Source organism: Perca fluviatilis, chromosome 7, assembly GCF_010015445.1.
Source record: "Perca fluviatilis chromosome 7, GENO_Pfluv_1.0, whole genome shotgun sequence".
Lineage (NCBI taxonomy): Eukaryota > Metazoa > Chordata > Actinopteri > Perciformes > Percidae > Perca > Perca fluviatilis.
In genome coordinates, this window is record NC_053118.1 from 32,962,546 (window position 1) to 32,985,366 (window position 22,821).

Consider the following 22,821-nt stretch of genomic DNA (forward strand, 5'->3'; position numbering starts at 1 on the left):
AATAGGTCATTATCTTCAACTTCACAATCTTCTAAACATAGACACACTGAGAAATCCAGAGAGAGTTGTGTGGAGCCGATAGTCTTAATTAGCTTTGTAGCAACTCATATGGCACGTCTTGAATGTAACGGACGTTCATTAATATCAAAAAGTTACGCACTAAAGCTTTAAGTAACATTTTCAATGCAGGAATTTTACTTGTGAGTATTTTTACAGTGTGGTATTAGTACTTTTACTTCGGTAAAAGATGTGAATATTTCTTCCACCACTGGACTTAAGACATCCACACCTGAACAGTGTAGAAACAGACGCCGGAACATTCTTCGGGCCATTTGTACTAAATATTAAAAGTTATTATAAAATAAAACATTGTTAATGCCAATTGACAGCAGTGTTCAATATTTAGCAAAAACATCTATATAAATGTGACCCTATTACAGCGGTTCAAAATGCTGCCTCAAGACTCATGAAAACACTGATAGGTCTTATTTCTCTTTCTCTAATGCACAATCCACACAAAACCATACAAAACACTCTAAAAAACAGACACGCAAACCATGAAATACTCTTTCAAATTAAGAGGAGAGTTTCAGTTTGGTCCAAGTCTGTCGTGGCACTGGGGCCTAATAGAGTTTGAATGAGTGAAAAAGCTGAATGGAGCCAGACAGGGGGAGGCATGCGTGGCGTTCACGGTCACGTGGTGGATCGCGTTTCCTTTGTCTCTGAACCTCACGGCCTGCTTTTGTTTGAAAGAGGGGATCCGATTTCCCTTTCGCTTTGATGTCTCCTCCTCCCACGCTTCCACGCCTCCTCTCTTTAGTCCTTATTCCTCCATCCTCCCCCAAGCCCATACCAACGCTCGCCCTCCCACGCAGTCACACACACACACACACACACACACACTTGGCCTTGCCTTCTGCTTGCGAGAAACCCGACACAAGGCTGCATCTGGAGGTGAATGCACGGCCATGAGCCTGAATACCTCATTGAATGACTGCATGGGGAAAGAATTCAGGATTAAATTATAAAAGATTCAACAGGGCCCACGTTGCATTTGGACCCTGACTTATCATTGTTTTGCACGCTCTTTTATACTGAAGCTAATATTATTTTGTTCTCAGTGTACTGAGGAATGAAAACAATAATCTTTAATCTTAAATCCCTAACCAGTCCTTATCTAATTTTGGTTGTGCTGAACTGAAGGACATTCTTTCTTTGCCCCTGGAAACTTGCACACGGATTTCCTTACAAGGGAAAAGAAGTTCAGAGCAAAAAATGTACCGATTCTAAAATGGAAGCAGTGTACATTATGTACAGAAACTTACCGTCGACATATATTTAGTTGCTTTCAACAAACTTTTTCATTAGTGGTGACGCCCCCAATTACCTCTGTGCTCACACAACCATTCTCAGCATCAACATCAGGGTCATTTCATGCAAACAACCTAGACTACATTAAATAGTCAAGGGTCCCCCGGTTAGTTTTTTCACCTTGTACCACCCACTGTGTTGCCCTTGCTCTTGACTTAACTTGATGGAGTCCTAATACTTGAATATGAACATCTAATATTTGTATCAATAGATTCAGCTTTTGTCGTTTCAGCCATTGTGGTCATTTTTCTTTTTTTTAAAAGAGCACTGTGTAGGATCCAGATCCAATTGCATGACAGACTACACAACTAAAACGTAGAAAAATAGCTTTAAAGTAGTTGAATAAATGGGTTAAAACCCTGTGCTCTACACCCTGTCATTATATATCAAGTTGTCCAAACTTAAGGGACTATGAGGTCATGGCTCATCTCTGCTGTAAGATAACAGGTTATCAGTGTGTGCTAGGTTCCCTCAGTCACCAGTATAATGGCTGTTATTGTTATATGTCATATTAGAAATAGATCTTTTTTTCCCCTATGTTTTCCTTAGTTTCAAAGTTTATAAATAATTGTGTCTTTTTCTCATGTCTGATGATTATTTAGCTCTGTGGATGGTGATGTTGGTCTGACTGACATATCTCAACAACTACACAATAGAGCTCCGTGACATTTTGTACATTCATGGTTCCCAGAGGATGAATCTCAGGGACTATTTGATGACTTTTCTTCTGGAATTTCGGTTTGTTATTTTGGCGTTGATTCCCCCTGAAGGTAAGCTTCCGTTAAATAATTATTAAGTTAAGATTATTTGGTTGTGTGAAATAACCTTGTTTATTGTCAAAGTAATAAATTGCTTTGCTATTATTTCAATTTTCCACTCTCCCGTTTCTTTTTTTTTTTTATGTTGCGCTCCGACACTCCTAGACCGGGCGTGACACAGCATCATCAAAATTTGTGGGGTTTTTTTCAACAACTGTTGGAGGGATTGCCATGGATTTTGATAGGAGACATTCATGTTTCTCTCAATATGAATTGTAATAACTTTAGCAATCCCTTCACTGCTTCTCTAGCGCCAACACAGCTCAAAATTCCAATGGTTAATGGCCAAGTTCCTGCAAAACTAATGACATTTCAACCTACACTACACCGCTCCTCCGCTCTCTTCACTGGTTACCAGTTGCTGCCCGCATCCGCTTCAAGACACTAGTACTTGCATACAGGGCCACTAACGGATCAGCCCCAGCTTACATCCAGGACATGGTCAAACACTATACCCCAACCTGCCCACTCCGCTCTGCATCAGCCAACCTGCTTGCTGTCCCCTCACAACAAGGGACAACTAATCTATCAACAAAGTCCCAACTGTTTGCTGTCCTGGCTCCTAAATGATGGAATGAGCTTCCCATTGACATCAGGACGGCCGAATACTGCTGCACTTTCACATGGCTCTTTGTAGTTTAGCTTATTTGAAGCTAATCTACTTGCACTTACTACTAAGTCAGCTAAATGACATGTAATGTAATGTAATGACATTTAATGTAATGTAATGTAATAACATGTAATAACATGTAATGTAATGACATTCCCATCATGCTAACACCTTCGCTAAGCATGCTTCATAAGGTGAGGAACATGGTGAGCTTTAATGCTGCATTCATGTGTTGTCAGAATAATCGGAACAATGACTTCCCGACTGGGAAAATTTACGTGAGCAAAGTGAGCGAAGTGAGTCGGAACAACAATTCGGAAAGTCTTCGAAAATTGGGTTGCAGTACTTTCCGAGTTGACGTCATATTACGCAGAAACATGGTCGACGAACTTATATGTTGGGTTGACGGAAAAAAACGTTCGATTAAGTCAATCATAGGCGTAATTTACAAAACTGGCCAAACCACCCCAAAAACCAATTATAATTTTCTTTACATAAATAAAGATATTTGCACTATAAATTGATTGACACAAATTCACCAGAATGCAGAAAATTAAGTGTTTGGCGTTCAAAATTTCAATTATGATCAAAAGTGGAGATCTCTCGGGGTACCTGGGTAGCTCACCTGGTAGAGCATGCACCCCATGTACAGAAACTCGGTCCTCGCCGCAGGGGTCGTGGGTTCAATTCCGGCCTGCAACCCTTTGCTGCATGTCGTTCCCTCTCTCTCTCCCCTTTCAGTCTAAGCTGTCCTGTCAAATAAAGGCCTAAAAATGCCACAAAAAATAATCTTTAAAAAAAAAATGGAGATCTCAACCCCCCCCCCACAATGTTAAACCCAAAGTTATGCCTTTGAAGTCACGTATTGCATATCAATTATTTTGCTCACATGTAATCTGTACTATGCTAGGTTGTAACTGGAAAGTAGTTAGAAAAGTTATTTATTAGCATTAGGCTAACCCTAATAACATGTCAGGTAAAGTAATATTTAAGGGATTTTAAGGGATGTATTGGTGTAGCCAATAGTCTGGGACAAAATCACTAAACTTCAAACTGGAAATTAAACGCTCTAAGCAATAAAATATAACACATCTTATTTGTGTTGTCCATGTTGTTTCTAGCCTGACAAGCCAGACCCACATCAAGATGTTGGGTCTGGGAACTCACCATTGGCAGGGCTCAATCCGAGGGGCGGGATAAACGGTTGTCTTTTAAATTCTCTCTGCCCGCAATACGATGGCGCTACAACCAACCAGAGCAACCATCTTCTTTGTTTTCAAGTAGCAGGGAATTCACGCGGAACCGTCGCAACTCTGCCGTCATTATGTTAAACCCGCCCACCGACTCTATACACGATGTGATTGGCCTGACTAGAGTTTGGTTTTTCCAGCTCGCAAGCCAACAGAGAGTTGCTAGACTGACCCTGGCTGCAAATGACATTTGCAGCCACTAGGGTGCGTCTAGATTTCTAGGCTATGTTGTTTCCACATTACGACTTTAAGCCTATGCTTAAAGCTCACGAACACACCGAAGTCCCAACTCGGGAAATGGGCAGAAGCACGTGAATTCACCATATATATCTGTTAAACGTGAGCATGCTGAAACCTGTGTATTATAGAGATACAGGCCATTCAAACCCAAGATAGAAATTGTTTTCCAAAATGAATTCAAATAACTCTGGAATGTACAGCTTGATATTTAGAGAACGGTACTAGCGAACATTATGCTAAGCCTTCAACATGTATTAATATGCGGACAGATGAAGTCTATAACCGGACTAAAATACTAAAGGCCTGAGCACAAAACTAAACAAGCCATCAAGTTGCCGTCACGCTGCAGTTTTGCAAAGCATAATATTTACATTCAGTATGTGACCTAAATTTCCATATGGCCCGCTGATGTGGGGATAATCCATCTTAACCATCGCTGGGCATCTCAATCTAATTTATGCCGAAACGACATGTGGTATGTAAAGCATCCCTTTGATTGCATTGTTGTGGGGGGCTTGTGCTGTCAGAGATGGCGGGGGCCCCCACCCTGCCGGGGTCCAGCCAGCCAGACTGCCGGGTCAGGGGAGGGGGGGAGGGGGGGGGGCCCTCTTCCCGCTCACAGCCGTTTGGCTATTGAGGCAGCGTCCTTCCTGCAGCCTGGCTGATGTCAGGGCCGAGGAATGTGGAAAACAGAGCACACTGGGGGGCCTTGTTCTCCAACAGTAAATAGTCCTTGGGCAGGAATCCAAACCGCATGCCACACGCACAGCCTGAGCGAGGGGGCAGGGAGGGTGGAGAGTGGAGGGCCGGGGAGACCAGACTGAGAAAACAGACTCGCTGGAAAACCTGCGAGAGGTTTGAGGTTATACGGATGTAGGCTAACGGATGGTTTGAGGGGATAAAGTCCGAAATACTCAAGAGAGGAAATGTCTGGAGATAAGTTCTAAGTATCACTTAACTGATGATGATGAATAATTTTATTTCAATTAACATACATGAAAGAAACAATTATTTTACACAATTTGCCACCGTAGCTAAACCGAAAAGGGAATAGGCTGCAGCCAAGGCTTATTTCTGCCTATTCTATAATCCCCATAGAGTCAGAAATCCAACTAAACTAAATGAAAGTAAATACTTGAGTACAATCCTAATAGACAATCCTTTAGATTTTAAAGCTTCTTTGAAACTCAACAGAGACGTACACATTTTCAACTCATCATGATTAAGTTCATTCCATAACCCTTACAACTGAAACACATCTATATTTTACAGTTGTCCTCACTTTACCAGTTTCAATTATAGAGAACCGTGAATGAATGAACTGAATTGAACTATTTGAAAATTCTTTGAAGCAGAGTCAACCTGGGAAGAAAAATAATCACATTTCAGTTAAGTCAAAAAAAAAAAACAACAGACCTTGACTTTTTCTTCTTTCTTTCAGTCATCATGATGATGGAAGGTGCTAACGCCAGAGTGTAGGCTCAAACAGAAAGAGAGGATCAGGTGTAAACTATTAAGACCAATTAAGCACTGTCATAGAAACGCGTCACATAGAGCCGACTCTAAAGGGAATGTGGCAATGCACAGACTTATTTTCATTTATTTAAAGCTTTAGTGCGTAACTTTTTGATATTAATGAAAATCTGTTACATTCAAGCCATTGCCAAATGAGTTGCTACAAAGCAAATTAAGACTATCAGCTCCACACGACTCTCTCTGTATGTCTCAGTATGGCTGTGTTCAGAAGATTGTTGTCGTCCGGTGACTTTCCCGCGCAGAAACTTGACCTAATGACCTCTTCTGAAGAGTCCGTTGTGTTTTTTAAATCCTCTGTGTCCTCCTTGGCTGCTAGCAACTGCTTGGAGGAGGGGTGGGGGTGGTGCACGATCACGGAAGGCTTGTATCACATGGACGCGCTGACAGTGTTGTTGTCATTAATACTTACTTACTCACTTACCTACTAGAATTCCTCATGGGGGCGAGACTAGTACCAGACTAGCTAATCTAGGCTGATCACCTCCTAGTGATAGTAGTATCGAATTTTCATCTAATATAAGAAAATAAATCAAATATATGTGGCAAATTTTCTCTTTCTTTAACAGCATGGGACCAACCACTGACATGAGTGAAGACAATCAATAGACTTTCACTTCATTTAAGTAGTGACGTAACTAAATTGCCTTATTATTGCCTAATGTTAAAAAAGTATGCTAAAACATGTTACAAAACTATGCAGAATCGATGCATATTATGTACTTTTTATGAAAAGAACACAACATTAAAAATATGGTTTCCAGGAGTATTTCATCCTGGTCGTATGTGATTTTTCTGTACATAATTTCAAGACTTTTCCAAACAAAATGACCTGCAAACAGAAACTGAAAATGCAGGCGACAATCTGTTTGGTGTAAAATCAAAAAAATCCCCCCAAAGTGATGATGTTATTATCGGTCTGCAGAATAAATGACAAGAAGACAGTAAATGAAGGACAGGGGACTTCTTCCAGTGGATAAAACACGTTACATGTTAAAGTAAATAAAGCAGACTGATTCAGAACGAAAACAGAAAGTGAGGATGAAAGTAAAAGGAGGGGGCAAACCAAAAAGGGCATGGCTCTTATGCCTCTGGCAAACAGCTGAGCGGTAACTGGCTTTCTTGATCCCGGTTCAAATCATGCAAACATCTTGAAAACGATGAGGAATGCCCTACAGGCTACGGCAGAGCAAAACATGTCTTGTTATGATGATTTTGAAATCAAATGAGAGAGTTTTCCAACGAAAGAAAGAAAGAAAGAAAGGTCAAAGCAGGAAAAGAACCAATAAAATGTGTAGATAAGCAGTGTTGCCACAGTTACTTTGAAAAAGCAACTTAGTTACTTTACAGATTACTTGATTTTAAAAGTAATTTAGTGACTTTACAGATTACTTGATTTAAAAAGTAACGAAGTTAGATTACAAGTTACTTTATTAGTTACATTCAGCAACTGCCGACAACACCCCCACAGCCTCAACATAAAAATGACAACCGGTTTACTGTGAGGCAGCTCGGCGTTGCCAGTAGTAGGGATCTGGTTTATTATGGCACGAAAGAGAGCCAGTCAACCGTGTTTAAGGGCAGCATTTCCGCTACAACATACTGCCAGACCTTCTTCAACTCTCCCCCACTTACTGGTTTTGCACCGATGTCCAGCTTTTGCTGTTTGGGTGGTGGGGGGGCCTCCTTCTCTCTGCTTCGCACCACCTGCTGGGACTTGCTCTGTAAGTTTGACTGCAGCGCTGGGACTCCAAATGTTTCTTCAAATTTGACGTAGTGTTTTTGTAGCTAGATAGCACTTTGTCGCCACCAGCACAGAGTGTACAACGGACCTTAATATTGCCGTCTTTAGCTGACACAAACTCTAAAAAGTGACTGTATTTCCAGCTAGAAAGCGCGCATCTCTCTCCTCCCTCCATTGTTGTTCACGTTTGTGTCGCTGCGTGGTACACGTGACCTGTCCTCATGCTGAAAACGTGACTTGTCGCATACGTGACTTCACTCCCCGAGACGCAAGAAGAAAGCAAAACTATATATTTTTACTAAGAAAATGACAAAAATAGTAACGCACAGTGACTTGGATAAGTAACTTTAATCTGATTACTGGTTTGGAAATAGTAACGCGTTAGATTACTCGTTACTGAAAAAAGTGGTCAGATTAGAGTAACGCGTTACGTGGCATCACTGTAGATAAGGCATGTACCGAACGTACGTAGATAGATTAAGGTCGTCAAAACAGACATTACAGAACGTGCTGAGCCTCCATCAAAGAACTTGAGAGGTAGAAAGATATCACTTTATGAATAAGGAAATCAACCAAAGAAAAACAAACATAACATAGGTGTGACTAAAGCCAAGGGTGAGTGAATTTTAGTTAGTGAGTTTTAGTTCTGGTTGTTAGGTTACACCTAAAAACCAGAATGATCGAAGCATGATGTATTATCTCAGCAAACAGAAGCTAAATACCTCCAGGGTTGCTTTCATCATGTAATCACCCAAAGCCAGATACACATCATGCCGTCTGCGTCATAATGTTCTCATGAATTACTCGCTGATGAGACACAGTGTCCTCGCCTTGTCTTGACTTGACCATCGCATTCCTGAAAAAGATTGTGTCACTAAACATCTGTGCAGTATGTTTCTCACCCTCTCCACTGACACTGGCAGAGACTTGAGAGGGTTGCTAAGGCTGATATACTGTTACTTGATCTATTTTTAATGAAGAAAATTGAAAATGTTTTTTTTATTTTGATTTTTTTTTAAAGGCCTTGAGATACATCAACCCGTTCTCATTCCCAAACTCGTCAAATGCTGACGCTTGGTCAGTGGCTCTCAGCGTCAGATACCTTTATCACCCTTTAGCGTCCGTATTGAACGCACCGCGCAGAGCAGCGGCTCGACCGCGGCGCTGTAAGATGAAGTAGTTTTATGAGCGACAATGCTAGTAGTATAAAAGAAAGAACAAAAACAAAAGTAGAGAGTAGTATGAAAGACCAAAAGGCCGCGGTTCGTGTCCCGTTCTTGTCCCGCTTCTCACTGAAACGTACATTTTGTAACCCCACCCCCGATCTTTTCCTTAACTGTCCCATTTTTGTGCCACATGTCAGTTAACGGTGCAGTAAGCGATGCTGCGCAAAGATTGGTATTTGGTATTTTGGTATTTGAACTCAACTGCCAAACAAATACAACTCTCCCCTTCAGAAGTTCCGCCCCCCCCAGATTCACGGACAGACACCTACTTGCCGGCCCAACCCGGTCTCGCGTCAGGTCGTGAAATGTTCACGTAATTTAATCTATTGATTCGTGTACACGGACACGTTTATCTCGGAGGGGGGGGGGCTTCGTGATGGTCAGCACGTTTTCTAAACTAATGTATTTCAAAGGGAGGCATCTTTCGTGATCACAGCATGATTCGACAACAACAGGACAGTTGGGTTTAGGAAAAGAAGAACGGGACAGTTGGGTTTAGGAAAAGAAGAAAGCGATGGTTGGGTTTAGGAAACGCGGGACACGATCCCCGGTCTCCTTGGTGAAAGTCCTGTGTTGTCCACTTCGCGGATTTTCGGGCTTTCATAATACTCGCTACCGTAGTCGCTCTTAATGCTACGTCATCTTCTCGTTGACTTTACATTGGCGTTGTTTTCCAAAGAATCGTGCTGTGATCACGAAAGATGCTTCCCATTGAAATACATTAGTTTAAAAAACGTGCTGACCGTCATGAAAAAAACGACATAAACGTGTACGTGTACACGAATCAATAGATTAAATTACGTGAACATTTCACGAACTGCCATGAGACCGTGCTGGCCGGCCAGCATTTTCAATTCAACTGTCGCTGCCTGCTGCCGATTGGCTGGAACAGTGTTTTGTGGCTAAGTGCACCCCTTTCAGCCAGGGCTATGTATTAACACCAGGTTGTTGTTTTTTCAGCGCACACAGTGAGTGGAGAGCTAGGTGACCGTGAGGCTATATATGCTGAATTTGACAAAAAGTGTACTGGATTAACATCATTTACTATACCTTTAAAAGAACTTCCTGGAAACGCTCGATCCTGGAAACAGTACAGACTTGGGGTAGGGTTTAAAGGCTATAAAATCCGAACTGTCGCATGGGTTGTGCCAACTGTGCGACCGCACAGGACCTGCCGCCTATGGGGCCTCGCACCGGCCTGGTTTGTAATGTATTTTTTTTTCTCTTATCTTTTTATTCTTTATATTCAATATTTCTTATGCCTGTTCTTGACTCAAAGTGCTCTGAAATGAAATTGCGTTTTTTTTTTTTCATTTATGATGTTATGTTATGTTGTCATGGTTACGTTAAGCGCGCCCTGCAAGGGTTCGAGCGAGGAAGAAGCAAGACGGGAGACGGGAGAAACAATGTCAGCTACATGAGAGCGCGACCGATATCGCAAACACTGGACTACAGAGACTTTATTGCTGAGTTTCCGGGCAAGAAGGCAAGGAAAGGGACTTTCACTTTATCCAGCATGGTTAGTCGGACGCTATATAAAGATATGGAAGAAACATAAAGAGACATGCAGCTGAGTAGGCCGTTATCTCTCTTAACACCAACAACTGTATAAATACAACTATCTCTGTGGCAATGTCTTTCATCCTATCTATTTTGGCACGTATTTCAGCAACACGGACAGAGGACGTACATCCACGTTTAAGACATGAACACACAGCAAGGCACACAAGAACACGCACGTGCACACACACACATGCAGGATATGACTATGTACAGTAGCTGTCTGAATAACGGCAGTCCCTGTGCGGGTTGACAGTGATTCTTACGCGTGCATCACGGTGTATGTCAATGAGCAGGGCCTCGCACGTTAAGTTCACACAGGGCCTCGCATCCCCCCCCCCCCGCGACGGCTCTGTATAAAATGACTAATAAAGGCCTGGTTCTCTTTGTACTTGAGGTAAATAAAGGACCCACAGTTTGAAAATTTGCATTACATAAAAAGGGACCCATGTGAACATGTATATATAGATGTTCCAGACAGCACCCTCTGACTGGCTGTGACTTTGCGGAGATGTTTGTTGAACCTTTAAGACTGCATATGTCTTAACAGTGCTGTTTGGCTAAGGCAGTGTATCATGGGAAAATGCCCAGCAGCACTTCTTTACACCTCCTTGCCCTGTTCTAGCGGTGGTGTGTCATCAGTAAAGCATGGAGTCGGGCCAGCGTCTGACCTCCTTCCAGCTCATAAACCTCCCATGTTATTATAAGGCCAGTCTGATGGGATTACATGCAGCTCTTATGTAAGGCTCAGCAAGTCCAGACATGCACTTTTTAAGCAGTTATTTCAGCCCCGTGCAGGAATCTGCCTCCTTAACTGCAGTTCAAAACAAAATGTTCCCAGCTACTGATGCAGCATTTATGTGGAATGTCAGGCAGCATGAAAACAAGCTGCAGTTCTGCACGTCTCTTCAAACTTATTGTAAAGTTAACACTTAAAAGGCCTTGCAGTAAGACAGCTTTTTTTTTTCTTTCTATGTGCATCGTTTTTAACTTCAAATTTTTCCGGAATATGTTCTTCATGGATCTGGTTTCTGCACAAACTAGTCTGGTATTTTAAATAATGCAGGGAAATAGTTATAACTAAATTGTTTTGCCATTTTAGAGCTGTGGCTCTAGTGATGGCAATGACTGTCAGTTGGTTGGTCCAGACTAAAATGTTTCAACATTTGCTAGGTGAATTAAAAAGAAATTTAGTTCAGATATCCATGGTCACCAGATGATGAATCCTGATGAATTTGGTAATCCCCTGACTTTTCATCTAGCGCAAACACAATCTAGCTCCATTTACGGCAGCTACAGTGCCTTGCGAAAGTATTCGGCCCCCTTGAACTTTTCGACCTTTTGCCACATTTCAGGCCTCAAACATAAAGATATAAAACTGTAATTTTTTGTGAAGAATCAACAACAAGTGGGACACAATCATGAAGTGGATCAAAATTTATTGGATATTTCAAACCTTTTTAACAAATAAAAAACTGAAAAATTATGCAAAATTATTCAGCCCCCTTAAGTTAATACTTTGTAGCGCCACCTTTTGCTGCGATTACAGCTGTAAGTCGCTTGGGGTATGTCTCTATCAGTTTTGCACATCGAGAGACTGACATTTTTGCCCATTCCTCCTTGCAAAACAGCTCGAGCTCAGTGAGGTTGGATGGAGAGCGTTTGTGAACAGCAGTTTTCAGTTCTTTCCACAGATTCTCGATTGGATTCAGGTCTGGACTTTGACTTGGCCATTCTAACACCTGGATATGTTTATTTGTGAACCATTCCATTGTAGATTTTACTTCACGTTTTGGATCACTGTCTTGTTGGAAGACAAATCTCAGTCCCAGTCTCAGGTCTTTTGCAGATTCCATCAGGTTTTCTTCCAGAATGGTCCTGTATTTGGCTCCATCCATCTTCCCATCAATTTTAACCATCTTCCCTGTCCCTGCTGAAGAAAAGCAGGCCCAAACCATGATGCTGCCACCACCATGTTTAGTGGGGATGGTGTGTTCAGGGTGATGAGCTGTGTTGCTTTTACGCCAAACATAACGTTTTGCATTGTTGCCAAAAAGTTCGATTTTGGTTTCATTTGACCAGAGCACCTTCTTCCACATGTTTGGTGTGTCTCCCAGGTGGCTTGTGGCAAACTTTCAACGACACTTTTTATGCATATCTTTAAGAAATGGCTTTCTTCTTGCCACTCTTCCATAAAGGCCAGATTTGTGCAGTATACGACTGATTGTTGTCCTATGGACAGAGTCTACCACCTCAGCTGTAGGTCTCTGCAGTTCATTCAGAGTGATCATGGGCCTCTTGGCTGCATCTCTGATCAGTCTTCTCCTTGTATGAGCTGAAAGTTTAGAGGGACGGCCGGGTCTTCGTAGATTTGCAGTGGTCTGATACTCCTTCCATTTCAATATTATCGCTTGCACAGTGCTCCTTGGGATGTTTAAAGCTTGGGAAATCTTTTTGTATCCAAATCCGGCTTTAAACTTCTCCACAACAGTATCTCGGACCTGCCTGGTGTGTTCCTTGTTCTTCATGATGCTCCCTGCGCTTTAAACGGACCTCTGAGACTATCACAGAGCAGGTGCATTTATACGGAGACTTGATTACACACAGGTGGATTCTATTTATCATCATTAGTCATTTAGGTCAACATTGGATCATTCAGAGATCCTCACTGAACTTCTGGAGAGAGTTTGCTGCACTGAAAGTAAAGGGGCTGAATAATTTTGCACGTCCAATTTTTCAGTTTTTTATTTGTTAAAAAAGTTTGAAATATCCAATAAATTTCGTTTCACTTCATGATTGTGTCCCACTTTTTGTTGATTCTTCACAAAAAATTACAGTTTTATATCTTTATGTTTGAAGCCTGAAATGTGGCAAAAGGTCGAAAAGTTCAAGGGGGCCGAATACTTTCGCAAGGCACTGTATATGCACTATTTTTCAAGCCATTTGATAATAGAATGCCTAAAAGTTTGTACATAAACATTAATACGGAAAACATAGTTGCCAAGGAAAACAATCATCTTGTAGAGCCGACATTCTATTTCGCATCTAGTCATACTCAAACTGACTTCATCGCTCTGAAACCAGAACACAACTAATGTTGAGGATGAATTACTTTCACTCTTGCCACCTAACACCTGATAGACCCAGGGGAAATGACACAGAGTTGAATTGATAAAAAAAATGCTGAAAGATTCAGGTCTTCTGATAAAACATTCGGGGCTGGAGCCCTGACTCCCTAATGTTTTATTTAGTGCAAATCTTTATTTGTCCAATAAATTGGTTTTTGGTCAAATACCTGCAATGTCACCCCCAATAGCCTCAGCTGGACTTTGCATTTGGTGCTAATTAGCAAATGTTGCTGATATTCCAAACATGCTAACATTATAAACTAAGATGATGAAAAAATTGCACTGCCTAAACATCACCAAATTTCTCCATACAGTAGGTGTTTTTTTGTACCTCTTTTGCTGCCTTACTTTTACCTACCATCTATTTACGCATGTCATTTTATCACTCTGCCCTCCATACAGTTGCAGTAAGTATATCAAACTCCATCTAGTCACATCTCTATCAGCTGGTGGCACCATCTGTCTCCTATAGGAGACCTCATCCCAGACACACAGCGCTATAGGTTGTGTCACAGCGTTCATTTAGATAACAAAGTAGGCCAGCGCTGCTTTAAAAGGCTTACACCCTCACAGACGTTCTGCTTCCACTGACATGATGCAACCCTCTATTATACACAGCTTACAGTCAGAGATGTCTAATGTTAAAAACGCATATAAACACCACTTAAGGCTACGTCATGTCTGCGGGCTTTGTGATTGGTTGATGCAACAGGAGAGAGTGGTCTTCTTTATTTCACAGGAATCCAACCGAAATCCCCTCCATAATCCAGCAGACTCCCCAGAGACATCCAAAGACTGCAGAGAGGGAGAGAAAAAACAAAACAAAAAAAACATGCCCGCCCACAAGCTTCTACTATTGAAAGCATTGTGAGGCAATAGAAAAAAAAAGCTTTTGGGCAACATGTCTGATTCCAAAATCTTAGCTTGAGGATGTAGGGAGGGATTTAAAGGGAGGTTTGTAAGAAGTGAAAAACATGGTGTTAAAGTCAGGATAAAACCTTATTTGCATTTGTATGGCTACATCCCCGAAAATAAAGAGCTGAAGAGTTTCATTCCAAAACGAGACATCCACCTCCACAGATGTGAAATTAAAGGCACACTCTGTGAGACAAGTGTTGGACGCTGTTCTATAAAAAAAAATGAAGAAAAAAACGTACGATTGCATCGTGCTACACAAGAACTAACGCAGAATGAACATTTTCCATTTGTAAGTCAAGCTCTGCAGTCTACTGTCTACTTCATGACCACAAAATGGACAGTTTGAGCTTTTAATTAGTTGTTTGTATGATGTGAGCATTTATTGAATTTCACAAAACATATATTTTAGAGTATATAAATATCTTACGTACATTTTGAACAGTGAACATCGTAGGTAGGTTTCTTATTAACAAACGTTTTGGAAAGAAAAACATTGTGGAATAAAATTTGTATAATAGGTACAGAATAATAACATAATGATAATCAATATTTTGTAAAGTGCAAACAGCAAAGCATTTCTAAAAGCTTATTTTCCTTGTAATAATATGAGATTGGCTTTCTATAACACAACGGAACAATATATGGAGGATTATTAGGGCCAAATGAAGAAGAAAAAAAAGAATATGTATTTGAGTTGTCAGATTACCAGTCCTTCCAGAAAAACGCAGAGTTTTTTTGTGATTGTTGCGGGCAAAAATCCTTGATTATGCAGCACGTTTTCTTAAAAAATGCGATGGAATATGCGGGAGATTTATGCAATTTTATGCAATGAAATTCATGTTCAATGTTTACGTTGCGTAATTATATAACTTCATAACGTTCCCATGGCAACAGAGGAAAATGGCTGCTCTTGTGTGAAGTAAACGCAACATTTTTTCAACTTTCTGCTAAGATATATGTGACTTTTTTGCAACAAAAATGCGGGGATTATGAAATCATGCAAGCACCGCATATTTTGCGCGGAAATCTGCAATTTATGCAGCCATATTTGAAAAAATGCGGCCCCCGCATAAATATGCGGACTTTGGCGGATTATGCATTGAATTATGCAATCGCATAATCGCATTTTTCTGGAGGGACTGAAGAAAATGTTTTCACATGGCCTTAATCGTCATTTGTAAACAACACATGAACAGACATGAAGTAAACAGTTATTAATGGATTCGTTTTCCATGAAATGAGCATCGGTCTAAAAACAAAAGAGCAAATACATGTGTTTATGAATATGATGTGGTGGCTGACATCAGCGGGACCTCGAAAGTAACAAACCACCTCGTGGAAATAAAGTCACTGATTTGAATCCCCAAATTAACCCGGAGAATCTTGTGAGGAAACTATTTCTCTCTCTCTCTCTCTCGTCTCTCTCTCTCTTATGTACCTCTCATATCGAGCCATGCACAGTTCCAGTTTTTCTTAAAGTGACTTTTGAGATATTCATATCGAAAAACATCTGCTGCCACCCACATACAACAAAGGTCAGTGACATTTTTACTTTTGTAGCTCAAAGCATTGAGGAAAACTCAACAGCATCATATTTGTCCACAAACAACTGCTTTACTGAGATCAAATGTCACACGGAATTTATTTTTTTCTCAGTAGAAAGAAGTTCCAATAAAAACTATTGTGAATAGGTAAATGAGTAACCAGGACACTGTTTCTGTAAAAAGTACTTCCTGTTAAATGTTTTTAAATGTCATTTTTCAATAGCACAAACAAACATACACTCATCTCTATTGTATAAGGGTGGAGGCAGCAATCTTAGAAACATATCTCAAAACATTTTGCATGCAGATACTGTTCCTCAGTTTGGGTGAACTGACCCTTTAAGGCAGTGACACACCAACCCGATAATCGGCCGTTGGACAGTCTGGCGAGGTCGGTGACTCGAGTCTGTTCGGTGTGTCCCGTGCTGTCGTCCGTCCGAGGGGCTGTCGACCTTCATTTTGACCGACCTGACATGTTGCGTCGGAGGGCGGGCAGTCGGACTCCATGACCAATCTGATTGGTGGAGTGCTAACCCGGAAATGACGAGCGGGATTTGCGCGACTAGAGTCTGTCAAAATCTAACGAAAATCTTTTAAACTGACCTTTGTCGATCTGAAATGAAGACAGATTCAGCAACTGCACGGCCTATTTCTCGCTTAAAATGTTCTCAGAAACACGTTTCGGTGAACTAATTTAGTACAATATGAGATCGTATTCTGAACGAGTCTGGCTTTGGATTTCCTGAGAAACCAGACCCACGTGACGCGTCCAATCAGCTGCTGTCGGCAGTCGGCATCGCTTCGGTGTGTTCCGAGGCACTTTTTTTGGCCAACTCGGCTGAAGGTCGGCCGTCCGGTTGCCGTGTCACCGGCTTAAACCGCACATTATCCAATGGAGGTGATCAGTGCACAGTAGGGGACAATGTAGGAAACTGAATGGATACAAAGTTAAGAACTGACATTAAAGTGCATGCTTATAAAACCCAGGAAAAAAACAATGCGTGAAAAGAATGGGATAAACTTGTGCAATCTGCTGCAGAGTGTTGAGGGGAAGAGCTCCATTCTGTTTAAGGGATAATACCCAGAATCACAGTGTTCAATCAGACGATGACGGAGGATGCAGTCATCTATGGTGCTGAAGAACAGGATTGCTGTTTAGAGCTGACATACGTCCTTCCTGGTATAGGTTTCTTTCCATTGTAGAGTGTTCGGAGATCGCTGGTTCTCACATTACATTACAGGAACTGCAAAAGCCAGAAAACAGAGGTTACTACATCATTTCTCAGCAAACCCTGATCATCATCCATCAACCAGAACACATGGAGAACTCTGGTTTCACTGCTTAAAGGAACAGGCCGACTTATCGGGACTTTGTCTTATTCCCCGTATCCCCCAGAGTTAGATAAGTCCATACATAACCTTCTCATCTCCGTGGGTGTTGTAACTCTGTCTGACACACCCACCGCTAGCCTAGCTTAGCACAGATCCTGGAGGTAACCGGCTGTGACTATTTGTATAGTCACAGCGTGTACAAATAACAAGGTCACATGAGACACAGCCATCTTCTAACCGTATACATACTGGGAACTATATTCTCAGTATATACGGTATATCACAGTTAGAAGACGGCTGTGTCTCATGTGACCTTGTTATTTGTACACGCTGTGACTATACAAATCACAACATGTAAATAGGAAAATGTTGGCGTTATTTTGTCACATATTGGGAGCAGTAGGCTAGCTGGAGCTGGTTACCTCCAGGATCTGTGGTAGGCTAGGCTAGCGGTGGGTGCGTCAGACACGCACGGAGATGAGAAGGTTATGTATGGAGGGATACGGTGATAAGCTAAAGTCCCAATAAGTCAAGGTGTTCCTTTAAATGCTCAATGCAAAATGAGATAAAAAAAAACCAGCTGAAATAATGGCTAAAGAAAAGTTGCCGATTGACCGATGGGCATTATCATTTTATCTCTTTGGTGAGCTGTTTCAATAAGAAACAATCAAGCCGCCTACAGATGATGCGCGATTTGCTCTCTGCGCACCGCTAGCTAGGGCGCAGAGCAAAGCGCAGAGATCAGCGCAGGTATTCGTCATGCAACGGTGGCAAGGAAGCTATTTCCCGTTGCTAGGTCACGACATGCTGTTAGCTCATTGGTTGCGCTTTCGAAAGGTCAGCGGCAAAATCAAGCTGTTCCACTTAGCGTTCCCCCTAGAGGCCTGGAGAACTTCCGTTGTGTAAAATGGATGCAGCGTTTTTTTGTTGCATTTGTTTTTGGGGATAGAGTGCTTTTGCTAAATGCTGCGCAAGTGTTGTCAAATTAATGAAGATGTTTTCTTAATTCGCTTGTGTTTTGTCTATTTGCGTGCGTTTCATTAAGTTGCAGTGCGTTTGCCCCTGTCGGCCACCGTAGGCAAATCCGAGCGGTTCGCAATGCCATGGATAGCGCAGCGTGTAGTTGGGTGGCAACGCTCTCCCCATAGGAAACCAATGGAACGGCCCGCGCAAAGCGGTTTATGCCGCCTTATCATGTGTAGGTGGCTTCATGCATCTGTGGCACATTCCAGATTGAATATGTTTGTGTTTTTTAGGGTATAAAAAAATAAATGATTCACCAACTACTGCGACCATATAAGCAGGAAGGGGTTTTCATTGAAAATATTGGCACCTATTTGGTGCAACCACACTGAAAAACTCCCACAGAACTGCTGCCAATCAGTTATGAAGCTGAGCTGGCCCGTAAACATCCGGGTTTAAAGCTTCCACTAAAATAAAATACACTTTTGTTTTGTCAGCTTCTCGCCATGGCGTGGGTTGCGCTGCACACACGTGACTGTAAATCAACGTGGCTTTTAATCTGTTCATCTTTACAGCTTTGTGGATAGATTGTACCACAGCCAAATTGCACTTGGCGTGGCTATGTTTAAAAAGTCCTTCCAACGATTGCACTGAGGGGTGTGTGTGCAGTAAGGTGTGTGTGTGTGTGTGTGTGTGTGTGTGTGTGTGTGTGTGTGTGTGTGTGTGTGTGTGTGTGTGTGTGTGTGTGTTCCAAACAATATACTTAGAAAAATGTAACTGTAACATGTAAATGGATTCAGAAAAACATACAAAAACAAACTAAAATAACATTGACATTTCTAAGAATGAATGCAAATGTATGAGTACACAATACGAAGCCAAAGTTTGATTTTATTTCAATCAATGCAGCTGTCACACCTGGAAAGGTGAGTCTCTATCTCATTTCTCATGCATGTATTGTGGCACAAAATGCATGTGACACTCGAATGAATTAACCAGCATCCAGTTTAATAACCTTTACGCTCGGTGTGGTGCCTACCTGAGGACACTACAGACCTAATCACAATGTTTGTTTACAATAGGAAGTCAAAGGACTACCTTTGACACACTGAGCTCCTCTCTCCTCTCTCTTTCCATCTGTGTGCATCCATGTCCCAGAAATACTTGTTACTAACCTAGCTCTGGGGAGCTTATTCCCCGGAGTGCTTATGTTTTTTCGCCCAGCAGTTTTCCTTGTATTAAGGTGGCACCTAAATCATGGTTGCAGCTATCGCCGTGGTCCTGCTCTGCACCCTGCTACGCCCTGCTACACCCTGCTACACCCTGCTACGCCCTGTAATGCCCTGCAGTGCCCTGCTACGCCATGAACTACTACAATAACTATTTCTAGTCATAGTTCCATTATCTTTATTGTGACTATTGCCACTGTTCATCACACCCCCAACCGGCACCGTCATACACCGCCTACCAAGAGCCTGAGTCTGTCCGAGGTTTCTCCCTAAAAGGGAGTTTTTCCTTGCCACTGTCACACTAGATGCTTGCTCTTGGGGGAATTACTGGAATTGTTGGGTCTTTGTAAATTATAGTCTAGACCTACTCTATCTGTAAAGTGTCATAAGATAATTCTTGTTATGATTTGATACTATAAATAATATTGAATTGAATGAGTTCCGGATAGAAATCTCCCGCGTCCCGTACATACAATTTAACGGCACTGAGCAAACGGGGACGAGGAACAAATGATCTTTAAACACGTGTTTTGGTAATTCTGCATACTTTATAATAAGCCTTATTTATAAATCATGCTGTTCAGCACCATTTATTAATTAATCAAACCCATGCTTGGAGCAAAAGAAGACAAAGACAATTATGAGCAAAAACAAACTATACAATACTTATCAACAATAACTTAAATAAATGTACATACCTGTACATGTATACATATGTGAGGTATACATAGTGCAAGTAGTGCAAAATGAAAAGCAAAGTATACTGTAAAATGATAGCGCAGTTATAGTTTAGATAATTTAAAGATTTTGAAAGGGGGAAGCTTGGGGCTTTACCTCCGACCCCCCTGCCCTGACACAGAGGGGACAGGTTGTACAGGGAGAGGGACCTCCTGTAGCGGTCCTTGTCACAGCGGAGCTGGATCAGTCTCTGACTGAAAGTGCTCTGCTGTTAGACCAGGTCTAAAGGCTGTTTTATGGTTCTGCGGAGGCTCCATGCAGAGCTTTCACCGTAGCCTACGTAAGTGGCCTGATGTTTATACTTGTCTGCTGGTGTGTACGTCGAGCCGGCATATGTGTGTGTGTGTATGTGTGTGTGTGTGTGTGTGTGTGGTAGAGCGAGGGAGAAGTGAGAGAGTGACAGTGATTAGCTTCGGAGCGAGTAGCGACTCTAGAGTCATAGTGAGAGAAACAAAGTGTCTCCCCTGTGCTTTCTGACCACGGTGGGAAATCTTTAGCAGGAGAAGTTAACCCTCTCCTTGATGTCATGTTGTTTATGGAGAAGGAGAACCAGGAAATGAGTCGGGGGAAATGCAACGCTACCAAGCCACGGCCGAGTGACGTGCGTCGCTGCGATGTGTATTTAAATTTTTTCGAGAGGTGCATGTCAGGCTACTGCGTAGGGCCCGGCATAGGTTTGCGTCTTCACGTACCTATGCACGTAGCAACGGTGTAGATTCTACGCAGAAGTATACATCAGCCTTAACACCACCACATCTAACAGCTCCAGGGTCCCAGGGTAGTTCCCAAAAACAGAGGTGGCCTTTCTGAGCAGTTTGTTCAGTTCAGGCCGTTAATTGACTGCTGATGTACTGTATAACCCCTATTTTTCACCGGCCACGTCAGCACATAGTTGGGCGGCCCCGCTCTCCCCATAGGAAACCAATGGAACGGCCCGCGCAAAGCGGTTTATGCCGCCTTATCATGTGTAGGTGGCTTCATGCATCTGTGGCACATTCCAGATTGAATATGTTTGTGTTTGTTAGGGTATAAAAAATAAATGATTCACCAACCACTGCGACCAGATAAGCGGTAAGATATTGGCACCTATTTGGTGCAACCACACTGAAAAACTCCCACAGAACTGCTGCCAATCAGTTATGAAGTTGAGCTGGCCCGTAAACATCAAAGCACCAACCCTGACTGTCGACACTGCTTCCACTAAAGTAAAATACACTTTTGTTTTGTCAGCTTCTCGCCATGGCGTGGGTTGCGCTGCACACACGTGAATGTAAATCAACATGGGTTTTAATCTGTTCATCTTTACAACTTTGTGGATAGATTGTAACACAGCCAAATGGCACTTGGCGTGGCTATGTTTAAAAAGTCCTTCCAACGATCGCACTGAGGGGTGTGTGTGCAGTAAGGTGTGTGTGTGTGTGTGTGTGTGTGTAAAGCATTGCATTTCCTAAAAAAAAATGTATGAGTACACAATACGAAGCCAAAGTTTGATTTTATTTCAATCAATGCAGCTGTCACACCTGGAAAGGTGAGTCTCTATCTCATTTCTCATGCATGTATTGTGGCACAAAATGCATGTGACACTCGAATGAATTAACCAGCATCCAGTTTAATAACCTTTATGCTCGGTGTGGTGCCTACCTGAGGAATACTTGTTACTAACCTAGCTCTGGGGAGCTTATTCCCCAGAGTGCTTATGTTTTTTCACCCAGCAGTTTTCCTTGGATTAGGGTGGCACCTAAATCATTGTTGCAGCTGTCGCCGTGGTCCTGCTCCGCACCCTGCTACGCCCTGCTACACCCTGCTACGCCCTGCTACATCCTGCTACGCCCTGCAGTGCCCTGCTACACCATGAACTACTACAATTACTATTTCTAGTCATAGTTCCATTATCTTTATTGTGACTATTTTTACCACTCTTCATCACACCCCCAACCGGCACCGTCAGACACGCCTACCAAGAGCCTGGGTCTATCCCAGGTTTCTCCCTAAAAGGGACTTTTTCCTCACCACTGTCGCACTAAATGCTTGCTCTTAGGGGAATTACTGGAATTGTTGGGTCTTTGTAAATTATAGAGTGTGGCCATTTCCAGTTTCATTTTTCTGCATTGAGTATTTTTACTTTTAATACTTTAAGTACATTGTCCTGATGATACTTAGATACTTTTACTTAAGTCATATTTTCAATGCAGGACTTTTCCTTGTAACTTTTATTTTTACAGTGTGGAATTAGGACTTTTATTTAAGTAAAGGATCTGAATACTTCTTCCACCACTGGTGTTAGCGCAACGTTAGAGTGATTGGGTCTATACCATGCATGTTCACATGGCTCCCAGATAAGACAACATTGATTTAATTCTGGAAATATCTAAAGGGCCCAACCCATGTGCTACCTCCTCTGTGGCTGTGTGCACACTGTCTGCCACAACTAATGTGTTCAGACTCGAGTTCTCGTCCACACAGGAGCAGCCAGTGCTCTGCGACACTGCAGTGCGGGCTGTGGAGAAACCCACAGCAGTACTTAGCAAGGCTAGCCTGGATGCCAGCCGAACTTGGCCCCGCCCAGAACATTTGAGGTCGGGAAGTTCGGTCTGGACTTGAGCCGTTGTGGAGCAAC